The sequence below is a fragment of the Ranitomeya variabilis genome, chromosome 4, assembly GCF_051348905.1.
Source record: "Ranitomeya variabilis isolate aRanVar5 chromosome 4, aRanVar5.hap1, whole genome shotgun sequence".
In the NCBI taxonomy this organism is placed as follows: domain Eukaryota; kingdom Metazoa; phylum Chordata; class Amphibia; order Anura; family Dendrobatidae; genus Ranitomeya; species Ranitomeya variabilis.
Genome location: NC_135235.1, coordinates 8271566 through 8288372, shown reverse-complemented (window position 1 = coordinate 8288372; position 16807 = coordinate 8271566). Strand labels below are relative to the sequence as shown.

The window sequence follows — 16807 nt, the reverse complement described above, 5'->3', positions numbered from 1 at the left end:
CTCAGAATGCACTCAGACACCAGAGGGTCAAGCACACACCCAGAACAAATGTATAACTGACAGAGAATCCTAGTCCAGCATGGGTAATAAATATCCCTCCCAGATCCAGAAGGAGGCCACAACTATTAAACCTGAGAGGGCAGGACATTATCCCTGTCCAAACCATGACAGGTCCACTCCTGGGTGTTCTTGTCGTACCAGTGCTTCTGGTCAGCCTGGGCTTGCGCCATGTTGTCATACACCAACTGCGGCAAGGTCTGCATTTTGTCACGGAGGTGCATGACATACTCCACTATGGACCCTTCAGAAGGGTTCGACTCTTCTTCCCAGAATTCCTTTACCAACCCAAGGGGTCCCCAGACGCGCCTGCCATACAGGAGCTCGAAGGGGGAGAACCCCGTTGAGGCCTACGGAACCTCTCAGTAAGCGAATATCAGGTGTGGGAGGTACTGCTCTCAGTCGTGTCCTTGGGTCTCAACCAGCATGCGTAGCATCTGTTTGAGGGTACCGTTGAAAGCGCTCACAGAAACCATTGGTCTGTGGGTGATACGCACTAGATATCAAACGCTTCACCTGCATTCTCTTACAGAGACCCTCCATTAGGCGAGACATGAATTGGGTCCCTTGGTCAGTAAGCATCTCTTTGGGAAATCCTACCCGTGAAGAAATGACCACATCCGTCACCTTATCTGCCCTAGTTGACGACAGAGCCACTGCCTCTGGGTACCGGGTAGCATAGTCGACCACAGTGAGGACATATTGCTTTCCAGAGCTGCTGGGGACGGCCAGCAGGCCCACAATGTCCACCGCGATCCTCTGGAAAGGCTCCTCTATCACTGGCAAAGGGATCAGGGGAGCCTTAAGAGCAGGCCCCGCCATCCCCACTCTTTGGCAAGTGATACAGGAGCGGCAGTAGTTTGTTAAATCTGTCCCCATCTTTGGCCAATAGAAGTGTTGAGACAGCCGGGCCTTAGTTTTGCTGATCCCCAAGTGTCCAGCGAGTGGGATCTCATGGGCAATCCGCAACAACTCACCCCTGAATTGGTATAGGATGACCAGCTGTCTTTCCCTCAACCACTCCTTTTGGGATTGACCGGGAACTGTCTCCCGGTATAATCTTCCTCGTTCCCAGAGCACCCTCTCCTTATCAGTCACGGAGGTGGGCGTCTCGGTGAGGTGTCTCAAGTTCTCCAGGCTCGCATCTGAATGTAGAGTAGCCTGAAACTCCTGGCTGGAGGCAGCCAGAAGTGACGTTGGGGTCCCTTCCCCACCAAGACCCTCTGGGACCTGCTCTGGGTCCATCTCTGGTTCAGTCACCCCTGTGACTGAGGAGGGTCCAGAAGGCAGACAGTTATCTGCGTTCCGGGCACTGACTGCGGGTGACAGCAGCTACGTAGGCTGTCTCCCCTGGGGATTTCCACAGACCCGTCAGCCGGCGCTGCTATGGGCTCTACCTCCCCATCCACCCCATCACCTCAGGAGCAGTGCTATATATGGGGCAGTTATCTGCCTCTGTGGCACTGGTCTGTTGCACGGCATCACCTTGCTCACGGTTCCCATGCATGTCCCCATTTCCCTCAGCACCATCGCTTGCTCCTGTTAGGGGTTTCTCTGCCATTTCACCCCGCAGAGTGACATGGCTGAGCACTCCTGCACCTGTAGACACATCATCATTAGGAGAAAAATGGTTAGCAGGTAAAACATGCACATTTTCATCATTATCATCAGCATTAGATTGGGGAGGGGGGTCAGGGACATAGTTTGCAACCATCGTCCCCAAATCAGTCCCCAATAAAACATCGATGGGTAAGTTATCAGACAACCCACTTCCTTCACCCCGCTTCCCGCACCCCAATCTATAAACACCCGGGCCATTGGCAAGGGACAGCGGATGCCCCCAATCCCAGTGCCAGTCAGGGTTTTCCCCAGAATAATCTCTTCATGAGCCACCAGTTTGGGTCGGATGAGGGTTCATTCAGCCCCGATGTCCTTGAGGCCTGTATCGACATGGCCCCCCACGGTGACATGCTGCATGTTGTTGCAGGGTCCTGGTCGTTGCAGTAATACCATTCTCCTCTAGAGGGGAGTGATGTTACGTTTGAAGGCAATAAAGGAGATCTTTACCAGGTAACACCAACACACAACACATTTCATACTCCAGTCCACCAGGGGGAGCTATGCTCCTATTTATTAGGGCACTCTTCACAATTAGGTAAAACTGGTGGCCTGGACAGGAAGTTAGGCAGAAAGAAGCTGACTGAGCTTGACTCAGGCTGCTGCTAGCTGAGCTCTACTCAGTTAGTGGGTCCCTGACAGGGGTGGGATCCTGTCAGAGGCCTAGACAGAAGGCCACGGAGCTGCACCTGCCCCACGTGCGGCAGCCCCTAAGAAAGAGACACGAACAGAGAATTGTATTGTAAAGCATGAGGAGAAGTCATAGCGAAAGGAGAGGAAACCAGAAGGAGTTCTGCCCTGCACAGGCTGCCTCCTTTCTGAGAACACCGAGGGAGCAAAAGTCCTTTATGCCTTGCTCCAGAGACCGGCAGGACAGCTAATTTCAAGTTACTGATCCGCCCTATACCCAGGAGGCACGGTGTCAACTTGTGGAGGCTGGGGCGTGCTAGAGTCCCTGTAAAAAGCCTCAGACCATCAGTCATATGGGTTTGTCCTATCCATCTGGGGGACAGAGAGACACAACATCCAGAACATCTACAACAGTTCAAACACTTCAAATTTCAGCAGAGAGCAAAAAACAAGCCAACATGTATTAAGGAACAATCTCACCCGAGATATAGACCCCTTCCTTCTCAGGAAGCTACAAGAAACGCGTCAGGAGATTTACTAAGGAGGGAGCATTCAAATGCAGTTCGGATGCAGACAAAAGGAATGGGACTTCCAATGGTCATGAAAAAGGCTGGCCCCATGAACATTGGCATCTCGTACTGGCTCATCTCACGCTGAGAAGGAAGGGGTCTATATCTCGGGTGAGATTGTTCCTTAATACATGTTGGCTTGTTTTTTGCTCTCTGCTGAAATTTGAAGTTGATATATGCAGATTGTAGTATAAGTAGCAAAGGAGGCCTGATTGTATATATTTTTCTTTTTTGGTGTGGTGGGGAGCTTTTTAGCTTAAGATTTTCTGATAGACTTCACCAGGCTATGAGATTTACAGCGCTCTGCAGGGGCGTTTGACTTTATGTGTATATTGTGTTTGTTTTCTGTTTAGTATGTACATCTGGGTGTTATTAAGCCTGAAGGCTTTTTTAATGGTTCATATTAAAAGTTATTTTTTATAACTACAGTCCTACCTTGCTGGTGACACACGGATTAAAAGAAGAAAATAAACTTACAGTTCTCTCATATCATGGCTGACTATGCGGCTGGGAGGAGGGGTGACATAAAAATTCATCACAGAGTGTCTCTCAGCTAGCTTCCGGGACAAAGACCAGTGCCAAATGACCTCCCACTATCTTATACCTGTGCCCAAAACCAAGGCACTCCCCCCTGTGCTGACCTCACTGAGTGGGCTGAATACTCCCCTTTCTGAAAGATATGAAATCCTGCTATCACCTATTTCTCTTAGGGTGAACCTCATAGAAGAAAGACAAAATTATCATTATGCTCAGCATGACATGGGGGTTCATTTAAGTCCATACACGACTTGGCTATGAGCCTCGGTTAAGCAGTAATGCATTTCTCAATTTCTGCTAAGCGCTGAACTCCCAATACCCACCACTTGGGAGCCCTGTTCCTGCGGTTTCCAGAAATATGAACTGCCTACTTCTGTGAATATCCCGTGTGGATATATTTGGTCTTAAAAGACCACTGTAACTAAACAAAGGGATTGCCATGTGTTGCAACTCTGTACTTTTGCTTTCACAGCTGCATGCAGGGGGGATGAGGTGTTTAGAATTACACAGAACTGACAGAGAAGAAGAATTTTCTAGGCAGAGTGAAGTGTGTGTGTGTGTGTGTGTGTGTGTGTGTGTGTGTGTGTGTGTGTGTGTGTGTGTGTGTGTGTGTGTGTGTGTGTGTATCAGAAAGCCCACAGCGTGTGTCTGGGTCGCATGTCACTTACAAAGGCAGGAAGATGCAGCAGAGCTCAGTGTGTGTGATAATATAGAATCAAATACATAATATTCCTGACAGTCCTCTGAAGCATTGTCCTCTGCATCATTTTCCTCTGCGATGTTCTAGTGTCCACTGTCTCACTCTGTTTTCTATTCTAGTCTCTTAGATACAATATTATATTCTCATCTATCCTTTCATATTTTCCTACAATTAAGTATTAGACCATTGTAGGTAAATTATTACATTTTCTTAGAGACATTATTATACCCATTCTCCCTTACGGTCACTGTTATATTCTCAAGGGAATTGTCCAACTGCCAGGACATTTTTTTAACCTAAATAACTAAATTATCTAAAAGTATTTTGGGCTGAAAATCAATTTTGCATTTGGTTTTCATCTCAACTTTCTAATCATTTTCCTCATAGAGCCACTGTGCCGCGCTGTCTCTGCTGCACTGCCTCTGCTGCCCTGTTTGTGCCTCACTGTCTGTCGCCCTGTCTCTGCTGTCCCTGTCTCTGCTGCACTACAAAACCCAGACTCATTGTCACGGATCCCAGGGAGGATACCTTTATTATCCCCGCCGCTCACACTAATATGCCATGAACCGCGGTTGTTTGGTTGCCCCTGGTTCCTTTCTGAAGGGGATTTATCTATATTCCACTTCCCAGTTCCGGTTTGGAACTTGCAGCTCTATGGCACCCCCCTTATCCTCAGGTCAGACCGGGTACTGCACCTAGGATCATTAGTCGCCAGAAAGGCTGCCTTACTATGTCCTGGCTAATGGGCACACTGCAGTGAGGGCGATATAACTACTCCAACTCAGGTGGGAACAATAATTATCAACGCCGTCCCTCGCTACAAAGTTTCCCAAATGCACAGCACAAATCCGCTGCCACCAGCTCTAATTTCTTATTGAATAATAGGTCCGGAGCCAACCCAAATTAGTAGCACAATTCACTTCAGAGGACGGGACAGTACGTCATAGAGCAAGGAGAAACGACACTAGTAATTTTATATATTTTATTCCAAAAAGGTAGACAGTGTTAACAAAAGTATGAAAAGATATTTTAAAAGTAGACAAGTATCGCATGTACAAACGATGACAAATAAAAAGGATTAAAGTTGAAAAGAAACACAGTTCTCTCATATCATTTCAAATCATGGCACACCATGTGGCTCAGGGGAAGGGCGAACATATATCCCAGTGCATGACAGACTCTCAGCTAGACTCAGGACAATAAAGACTAGTGAAGACTGATGGCTCACTCACTTATCTCCGTGCCCAAAATAATGGCACTCCCCATTTGGTGACCTCACTCAGAGGCTGAATACTCCCCTTTCTTAGAGTTATGACAAACCATTTCTATACATAACTTGCTGTATGAACCTCATAGAAGCACGACACAATGATCATGGTGCTCACCACGTCAGGGGGGTTCTTTTAAGTATAAACTTATGGAGAAATTAATTCCTTGCATTTTGTTGGGTTTAGATCCTAGAAATTTCAGTGAGTTATAGATCTCTCGGTGGATATCCGGAAAAAGGAACCCTTATATATCTCTATCCCTGAACGGTGCCATTATACATAACTTTTCAAGAACAAAGGAGTCCCATGCGGTTGGAAAGTTGCTGTACCAGTTATAGCTGGTATCAGGTGGGGGGGGATGAGGGGTTTAGACAGAGACTGGCTTTCCCAGCACAAAGCCATAATAATTCCTCAGTTAGTGCTGCTAGCACGCCGGTCTCACATTACAGCTATATAGCAGGGGGAAGGGAGCAAGAGGGGCTTAGAATTCTAGCCTGTGCTGGCAGGCAGAGGAAACTGCAGTTGAGAGCTCTGTATGTGTAATTGAAGAAATAAGAACTTCTTCCTGTTTCCTGACACTCATATTTAGATATTTAAATATTTCATATTTAGTGCGCCAAAAGTGATGCAATTAATTACATATTACTCCAAAAACATTGTATCTCAAAAAGGAGGACAAATGGAGTTTTTAAAAAATATATGTACAAAAGCCTTTATTGACACAATAAAAAACATACAAGAAGACAGATAAAACCATGTGCTATAAGGGACACCACGAAAAGTGGTGGCGTTCAGTACAGAGTATAGCTCAATTCACAGAAACGAACTTAGTAATGGTAAGATGAGGACTTGCTGGATGAGCTCAGAGACTCGCATTACACTGCCCCCTGCTGTAGGTAAAAAGTGCCATCCGTCATTATACTATTCCTATGTCTATACTATTGCCCTGGGTTGCATGGTTTGTGATCAAGAGCCCAGGGTTCAAAACCAGTCTGACATTACACTCATCAAAGGTTCCCCAAGTTAATTTGTATAATACACAGTCCAAAAATCATCTTACCCCGTACTGAAACGCCAGCACCCAAACTCCAACACGCGTTTCGCTGTACATTGACTCTGCTTCCTCAAAGGGGAGTACTATTCTTAGTCAGGCTGCAGGACCTTTTATCTCCATAGTAACAAGTCATGTGGTAATCACATGACCGACCTCACACGGTAAAGTATTAACGGCAGGACCTTTCATCTCCATAGTAACAAGTCATGTGAAAATCAAATGCCAGGTGGCGTGGGTGCGGCGGTGTTTTGGCCGCGGGCGCACGTGCCGTTAATATATTGCCATGTGAGGCCGGTCATGTAATTGTCACATGACTTGTTACTATGGAGATAAAAGGTCCTGCAGCCTGAATAAGAATAGTACTCCCCCCTTGAGAAAGCAGAGTCAACGGGCAGCGAAACGCGTGTTGGGGTTTGGGTGCTGGCGTTTCAGTACAGGGTAAGATGATTTTCTGACTGGGTATTATACAAATTTTTTTTTTTTTTTTGGACCCTGGGCTCTTGACTACAAACCATGCAACCCAGGGCAATAGTATAGACATGGGAATAGTATAATGACTGATGGCACTTTTTACCTACAGCAGGGGGCAGTGTAATTTGAGTCTCTGAGCTCATCCAGCAAGTCCTCATCTTACCATTACTAAGTTCGTTTCTGTGAATTGAGCTATACTCTGTACTGAACACCACCACTTTTCGTGGTGTCCCTTATAGCACATGGTTTTATCTGTCTTCTTGTATGTTTTTTATTGTGTCAATAAAGGCTTTGTACATATTTAAAAAAAGAAAAAAAAACTCAATTTGTCATTCTTTTAGAGATCCTGTCTGTGCTGTACTGTCTCTGCTGCTGTCACTCTTGCACTCTCTGATGCTCTGTCTCTGCCGTACTGTCTGTGCCATACTGTCTCTACTGCTCTGTTACTCTTGCACTCTGTGCCGTCCTGTCTCTGCCGGCTTGTCTCTTTCGGCCCGGTCTCTGCCGCCCGGTCTCTGCCGGCCTGTCTCTGCCGGCTTGTCTCTGCCGCCCGGTCTCTGCCGCCCTGTCTCTGCCGGCCCGGTCTCTGCCGCCCGGTCTCTGCCGCCCTGTCTCTGCCGGCTTGTCTCTGCCGCCTTGTCTCTGCCGCCTGGTCTCTGCCGCCCGGTCTCTGCCGCCCTGTCTCTGCCGGCCTGGTCTCTGCCACCCTGTCTCTGCCGCCCTGTCTCTGCCGGCCCGGTCTCTGCCGCCCGGTCTCTGCCGCCCTGTCTCTGCCGCCCTGTCTCTGCCGCCCGGTCTCTGCCGCCCTGTCTCTGCCGCCCGGTCTCTGCCGCCCTGTCTCTGCCGCCCTGTCTCTGCCGCCCTGTCTCTGCCGCCTTGTCTCTGCCGCCTTGTCTCTGCCGCCCTGTCTCTGCCGGCCCGGTCTCTGCCGCCCTGTCTCTGCCGCCCTGTCTCTGCCGCCTTGTCTCTGCCGCCCTGTCTCTGCCGCCCTGTCTCTGCCGCCTTGTCTCTGCCGCCCTGTCTCTGCCGCCCTGTCTCTGCCGCCCTGTCTCTGCCGCCCGGTCTCTGCCGCCCGGTCTCTGCCGCCCTGTCTCTGCCATACTGTGCTGATTGCAGAATGAGTAAACTGTGGATCAGTGAGCTTGTTGTGAGCAGACTTTGGCTCTCGTGTATCTGTCTTTTCCTGAGCTCCTCACAGATGATTTATGACCACTGACCACAAACTGGAAGGTGCAGGGAACCAGGAGAATGGAGAAGTAGCATGGCGCGCTTAGGGTATGTGTCCACGTTCAGGTTTGCTTCAGGCTTTGGTCAGGATTTTATGCAGGTAAAATCCTGACCAAAACTGCACCTGAGGTCACTGGCAGGTCACCTGCGGTGTTCCTGCGTGTTTTGCTCATTGTAGCAACATGCTGCGTTCTTAAAAAACACACCGCATGTGCGTTTTCGCGGGAAGAACGCATGCGTTTTTTAATGCACAGTGGAGACGGATTTCATGAAATCCCCTCCACTATGCTGTAACATCTGGACGCTGCGTTTCCTGAACGTGGACACATACCCTCAGTCTTCAATTTAATTTTTTTACTAGTTACAATTTTTCTTAAACATCAAGTACAGAAAGGATTTTTAGCCCCAAAAGAGGCATTTATGGTCAGGAAGAATTCGGCCGGACTCTCCCCCCTCGTCAGGGCTGTGGTCTGGCGGTCCTCTGCTGTGGGTTCGGGGTTGTTGCTTTATACAGAATGGAGCCGGAGTCCATCACTGGTCACATAGATGAGTCCGAGCGATGACTGAGACTATTCCGGCCCTTCTATACACGGGTTGTATTCTGCCTTCTCAGCACTGGTGGTGACTCCATTAATGGTCTTCAGCTTCTCCTGCTGGAATGTCTTCCCACCTCCCCACACCAGGTGGACTCTTTTTTTTCTTATTTATTGAGGCAGGATAGCCAATATTCCATGTTTTCCCCACAAGTCTACAGAGCTTGATACTAACGATCGGCGTCACACCAGCCGCTCTCTGGTCTTGTGGTTCCTGCATGTCCAGATCTGACAGCGATGATGGACGACCTCCCAATGTTGAAGGGATGGGACTGGCTGTGACCCCCGGGGATCTGCTCCTCACCCTGAACCCTCACTTTGTGCTTCTTCATAACATGTGGAGATCCTGCCGATTCTGCCTCTGATTGGTGACGATCTCTCACAAATCACCTCTTCTCTTCCTCACCGCGTCGTTCTTTATATTGAGACGTCCTCATTCTCCCACCTGCCATGTGATCCTTCATAACAAGCAGGATCCTAAAATGTGAACCCCCCCATAACACGATCCCAACCGGAGCACAGCAGACAGAAGTCACATAGGGTCAGACCCTCATTGGGGGGGAAAAGGCGAGCGCCGAGCACTGTGCACGAAAACCACGAGAGCACCCCTATACAAAGAGATACAATGTATCCCCCCGCACTATATACAGATGTATCCCCCCACGCTATATACACATGTATCACCCCGCACTATATACAGATGTATCCCCCGCACTATATACAGATGTATCCTCCGCACTATATACAGATGTATCCCCCGCACTATATACAGATGTATCCCCCGCACTATATACTGATGTATCCCCCACACTATATACAGATGTATCCTCCGCACTATATACAGATGTATCCCCCGCACTATATACAGATGTATCCCCCGCACTATATACAGATGTATCCCCCGCACTATATACTGATGTATCCCCCACACTATATACAGATGTATCCTCCGCACTATATACAGATGTATCCCCCGCACTATATACAGATGTATCCTCCGCACTATATACAGATGTATCCCCCGCACTATATACAGATGTATCCTCCGCACACTATATACAGATGTATCCCCCACACACTATATACAGATGTATCCCCCACACACTATATACAGATGTATCCTCCGCACTATATACAGATGTATCCCCCACACACTATATACAGATGTGTCCCCCACACACTATATACAGATGTATCCCCCACACACTATATACAGATGTATCCCCCACACACTATATACAGATGTATCCTCCGCACTATATACAGATGTATCCTCCGCACTATATACAGATGTATCCCCCGCACTATATACAGATGTATCCTCCGCACTATATACAGATGTATCCCCCGCACTATATACAGATGTATCCTCCGCACTATATACAGATGTATCCTCCGCACTATATACAGATGTATCCCCCACACTATATACAGATGTATCCTCCGCACTATATACAGATGTATCCCCTGCACTATATACAGATGTATCCCCCACACACTATATACAGATGTATCCCCCACACACTATATACAGATGTATCCCCCACACACTATATACAGATGTATCCTCCGCACACTATATACAGATGTATCCTCCGCACACTATATACAGATGTATCCCCCACACACTATATACAGATGTATCCCCCACACACTATATACAGATGTATCCTCCGCACACTATATACAGATGTATCCCCCACACACTATATACAGATGTATCCCCCACACACTATATACAGATGTATCCCCCACACACTATATACAGATGTATCCTCCGCACTATATACAGATGTATCCTCCGCACTATATACAGATGTATCCTCCGCACTATATACAGATGTATCCTCCGCACACTATATACAGATGTATCCTCCGCACACTATATACAGATGTATCCCCCACACACTATATACAGATGTATCCCCCACACACTATATACAGATGTATCCTCCGCACACTATATACAGATGTATCCCCCGCACTATATACAGATGTATCCCCCGCACTATATACAGATGTATCCTCCGCACACTATATACAGATGTATCCTCCGCACACTATATACAGATGTATCCCCCACACACTATATACAGATGTATCCCCCACACACTATATACAGATGTATCCTCCGCACTATATACAGATGTATCCCCCCACACACTATATACAGATGTATCCTCCGCACTATATACAGATGTATCCCCCGCACTATATACAGATGTATCCCCCGCACTATATACAGATGTATCCCCCGCACTATATACAGATGTATCCCCCACACACTATATACAGATGTATCCCCCACACACTATATACAGATGTATCCCCCACACACTATATACAGATGTATCCTCCGCACACTATATACAGATGTATCCTCCGCACTATATACAGATGTATCCCCCGCACTATATACAGATGTATCCCCCGCACTATATACAGATGTATCCCCCGCACTATATACAGATGTATCCCCCACACACTATATACAGATGTATCCTCCGCACACTATATACAGATGTATACTGTCATGATTCTCAATAGCGAGAGAACATAGCCCAGCATATATGAGAACTAGCTCTTGGAAGATGGAAACTATACTGACCATGAACTAAACCTGCCGCACAACTAGAAGTGGCCGGGTAGCATGCCTACGTTTTTTTATCCCTAGATGCCCAGCGCCAGCCGGAGAACTACCTAATCCTAGCAGAGGAAAAGACAGTCCTGGCTCACCTCTAGAGAAATTTTCCCAAAAGGCAGACAGAGGCCCCCACATATATTGGCGGTGATTTTAGATGAAATGACAAACGTAGTATGAAAATAGGTTTAGCAAAAATCGAGGTCCGCTTTCTAGATAGCAAGAAGACAGAAAGGGCACTTTCATGGTCAGCAGAAAACTCTATCAAAACACCATCCAGAAATTACTTTAAGACTCTAGCATTAACTCATAACACCAGAGTGGCAATTTCCGCTCACAAGAGCTTTCCAGACACAGTAACGAAACAGCAGCTGTGAACAGGAACAAAATGCAAAAACACACAAGGACAAAAGTCCAACTTAGCTGGGAGTTGTCTAGTAGCAGGAACATGCACAGAAAGGCTTCTGATTACATTGTTGACCGGCATGAAACTGACAGAGGAGCAAGGTTATATAGCGACTCCCAATTCTGATAGGAGCAGGTGAACAGAGGGGATGATGCACACAAGTACAATTCCACAAGTGGCCACCGGGGGAGCCCAGAATCCAATTTCACAACAGTACCCCCCCCTCAAGGAGGGGGCACCGAACCCTCACCAGAACCACCAGGGCGATCAGGATGAGCCCTATGAAAGGCACGGACAAGATCGGAGGCATGAACATCAGAGGCAGTGACCCAAGAATTATCCTCCTGACCGTATCCCTTCCATTTGACCAGATACTGGAGTTTCCGTCTGGAAACACGAGAGTCCAAGATCTTTTCCACAACGTACTCCAACTCACCCTCAACCAACACCGGAGCAGGAGGCTCAACGGAAGGCACAGCCGGTACCTCATACCTGCGCAACAATGACCGATGAAAAACATTATGAATCGAAAAGGATGCAGGGAGGTCCAAACGGAAGGACACAGGGTTAAGAATCTCCAATATCTTGTACGGGCCGATGAACCGAGGCTTAAACTTAGGAGAAGAAACCCTCATAGGGACAAAACGAGAAGACAACCACACCAAGTCCCCAACACAAAGCCGAGGACCAACACGACGACGGCGGTTGGCAAAAAGCAGAGTCTTCTCCTGGGACAACTTCAAATTGTCCACCACCTGCCCCCAAATCTGATGCAACCTCTCCACCACAGCATCCACTCCAGGACAATCCGAAGATTCCACTTGACCGGAGGAAAATCGAGGATGAAACCCCGAATTACAGAAAAACGGGGACACCAAGGTGGCAGAGCTGGCCCGATTATTGAGGGCGAACTCCGCCAAAGGCAAAAAAGCAACCCAATCATCCTGATCCGCAGACACAAAACACCTCAAATATGTCTCCAAGGTCTGATTAGTCCGCTCGGTCTGGCCATTAGTCTGAGGATGGAAAGCAGACGAAAAAGACAAATCTATGCCCATCCTAGCACAGAATGCCCGCCAAAATCTAGACACGAATTGGGTCCCTCTGTCAGAAACGATATTCTCCGGAATACCATGCAAACGAACAACATTTTGAAAAAACAGAGGAACCAACTCGGAAGAAGAAGGCAACTTAGGCAAGGGAACCAGATGGACCATCTTAGAGAAACGGTCACACACCACCCAGATGACAGACATCTTATGAGAAACAGGCAGATCCGAAATAAAATCCATCGAGATGTGCGTCCAAGGCCTCTTCGGGATAGGCAAGGGTAACAACAATCCACTAGCCCGAGTGTTGTGAATTTGCTTTTTGCTCCCTCTAGTGGTTACTAGTTTTTTGACTCTGGTTTTTCTGTCTTTCCTTTTATCCACACCTGGGTTGTTAGTTAGGGGTGTTGCTATATAAGCTCCCTGGACCTTCAGTTCAATGCCTGGCAACGTAGTTATCAGAGCTAGTCTGCTGTGCTCTTGTCTACTGATCCTGGTTCCAGTTATATCAGCTAAGTCTGCCTTTTGCTTTTTGCTATTTGTTTTGGTTTTGTATTTTTGTCCAGCTTGTTCCAAATCTATATCCTGACCTTTGCTGGAAGCTCTAGGGGGCTGGTGTTCTCCCCCCGGACCGTTAGACGGTTCGGGGGTTCTTGAATTTCCAGTGTGGATTTTGATAGGGTTTTTGTTGACCATATAAGTTACCTTTCTTTATTCTGCTATCAGTAAGCGGGCCTCTCTGTGCTAAACCTGGTTCATTTCTGTGTTTGTCATTTCCTCTTACCTCACCGTCATTATTTGTGGGGGGCTTCTATCCAGCTTTGGGGTCCCCTTCTCTGGAGGCAAGAAAGGTCTTTGTTTTCCTCTACTAGGGGTAGCTAGATTCTCCGGCTGGCGCGTGTCATCTAGAATCAACGTAGGAATGATCCCCGGCTACTTCTAGTGTTGGCGTTAGGAGTAGATATATGGTCAACCCAGTTACCACTGCCCTATGAGCTGGATTTTTGTATTCTGCAGACTTCCACGTTCCTCTGAGACCCTCGCCATTGGGGTCATAACAGTTTGCCAGGCCAGTATTAAATGTTTAATGCATTGCAGAAGAGGGATTATAAGAAAGAAGATTCTGAGTTTTTTTTTTCTCCTTCCCCTTTACCTCAGAGTGGCTATGCTTGCTGCAGACATGAATGTCCAGACCTTGATTACAAGTGTGGACCAGCTGGCTACTCGTGTGCAGGGCATACAAGACTATGTTATCAGAAATCCTAGGTCAGAACCTAAAATACCGATTCCTGAACTGTTTTCCGGAGACAGGTTTAAGTTTAGGAATTTCGTGAATAATTGTAAATTGTTTTTGTCCCTGAGACCCTGTTCATCAGGAGATTCTGCTCAGCAAGTAAAGATTGTTATTTCGTTCTTACGGGGCGACCCTCAGGATTGGGCTTTTTCGCTGGCGCCAGGAGATCCGGCATTGGCTGATCTTGATGCGTTTTTTCTGGCGCTCGGTTTACTTTATGAGGAACCCAATCTTGAGATTCAGGCAGAAAAGGCCTTGCTGTCTATGTCTCAGGGGCAGGACGAGGCTGAAGTGTATTGCCAAAAATTTCGGAAATGGTCCGTGCTGACACATTGGAACGAGTGTGCACTGGCCGCTAATTTTAGAAATGGCCTTTCTGAAGCCATTAAGAATGTTATGGTGGGTTTTCCCATTCCCACAGGTCTGAATGATACTATGGCACTGGCTATTCAAATTGACCGGCGGTTGCGGGAGCGCAAAACCGCAAATTCCCTCATGGCGTTTGTAGATTCAGGTGCTGCCCTGAGTCTCATGGATCTCTCATTTGCTAAGCGCTGTGGATTTACTCTTGAACCATTAGAAAATCCTATTCCTCTTAGGGGTATTGATGCTACACCATTGGCAGCAAATAAACCGCAGTATTGGACTCAGGTTACCATGTGCATGACTCCTGAACACCGCGAGGTGATACGTTTCCTGGTTTTACATAAAATGCATGATTTGGTCGTTTTAGGGTGCCATGGTTACAGACCCATAATCCAGTCCTGGACTGGAAGGCTATGTCAGTCTCAAGTTGGGGCTGTCGTGGTATTCATGAGGATTCCCTGCCTGTGTCTATTGCTTCTTCTACGCCTTCGGAAGTTCCGGAGTATTTGTCTGATTATCAGGATGTCTTCAGTGAGTCTGAGTCCAGTGCACTGCCTCCTCATAGGGACTGTGACTGTGCTATAGATTTGATCCCAGGCAGTAAATTTCCTAAGGGAAGACTGTTTAATCTGTCGGTACCTGAACATACCGCTATGCGTTCATATATCAAGGAGTCTCTGGAAAAAGGACATATTCGTCCGTCTTCTTCCCCTCTTGGTGCGGGATTCTTTTTTGTGGCAAAAAAGGACGGATCTTTGAGACCTTGTATTGATTATCGGCTTTTAAATAAGATCACTGTCAAATTTCAGTTTCCTTTACCGCTGTTGTCTGACTTGTTTGCCCGGATTAAGGGTGCCAAGTGGTTCACCAAGATAGACCTTCGTGGTGCGTACAACCTTGTGCGCATTAAGCAAGGTGATGAATGGAAAACCGCATTCAATACGCCCGAAGGTCATTTTGAGTACTTGGTGATGCCTTTTGGGCTCTCCAATGCGCCTTCAGTTTTTCAGTCCTTTATGCATGACATTTTCCGGAAGTATCTGGATAAATTTTTGATTGTTTATCTGGATGATATTTTGGTTTTTTCTGATAATTGGGATTCGCATGTGGAGCAGGTCAGGTTGGTCTTTAAAATTTTGCGTGAAAATTCTTTGTTTGTCAAGGGCTCAAAGTGTCTCTTTGGTGTACAGAAGGTTCCCTTTTTGGGGTTCATTTTTTCCCCTTCTGCTGTGGAGATGGACCCAGTCAAGGTCCGAGCTATTCTTGATTGGACTCAGCCCTCGTCAGTTAAGAGTCTTCAGAAGTTCTTGGGCTTCGCTAACTTCTACCGTCGTTTTATCGCTAATTTTTCTAGCATTGTGAAACCTTTGACGGATATGACCAAGAAGGGCTCCGATGTAGCTAACTGGGCTCCTGCTGCCGTGGAGGCTTTCCAGGAGTTGAAACGCCGGTTTACTTCGGCGCCTGTTTTGTGCCAGCCTGACGTCTCACTTCCCTTTCAGGTTGAGGTGGATGCTTCGGAGATTGGGGCAGGGGCCGTTTTGTCGCAGAGAGGCCCTGGTTGCTCTGTTATGAAACCTTGTGCCTTTTTCTCTAGGAAGTTTTCCCCTGCCGAGCGAAATTATGATGTGGGCAATCGGGAGTTGTTGGCCATGAAATGGGCATTTGAGGAGTGGCGTCATTGGCTCGAGGGTGCTAAGCATCGTGTGGTGGTCTTGACTGATCACAAAAATCTGATGTATCTCGAGTCTGCTAAACGCCTTAATCCGAGACAGGCCCGCTGGTCATTGTTTTTCTCCCGTTTTGATTTTGTTGTCTCGTATTTACCAGGTTCAAAGAATGTGAAGGCCGATGCTCTTTCTAGGAGCTTTGTGCCTGATGCTCCTGGAGTCGCTGATCCTGTTGGTATTCTTATAGATGGAGTTATCTTGTCAGCTATTTCTCCGGATCTGCGACGTGTGTTGCAGAGATTTCAGGCTGATAGGCCTGAGTCTTGTCCACCTGACAGACTGTTTGTTCCGGATAAGTGGACCAGCAGAGTCATTTCCGAGGTTCATTCCTCGGTGTTGGCAGGTCACCCGGGAATTTTTGGCACCAGAGATCTGGTGGCCAGGTCCTTTTGGTGGCCTTCCTTGTCAAGAGATGTGCGGTCATTTGTGCAGTCCTGTGGGACTTGTGCTCGAGCTAAGCCTTGCTGTTCTCGTGCCAGCGGTTTGCTCTTGCCCTTGCCTGTCCCGAAGAGACCTTGGACACATATCTCCATGGATTTCATTTCTGATCTTCCGCTATCTCAGGGCATGTCCGTTATCTGGGTGATATGTGATCGCT

General features: G+C 47.5%; 1 protein-coding gene across 1 annotated transcript in view; it reads left to right on the top strand.

Annotated features, from left to right (window-relative positions):
* Nucleotides 1–16807, top strand: part of LOC143769415 (alpha-2-macroglobulin-like protein 1) — a 305150-nt gene that overhangs the window by 145782 nt on the left and 142561 nt on the right. The gene's annotated exons all lie outside the window — the stretch shown is intronic.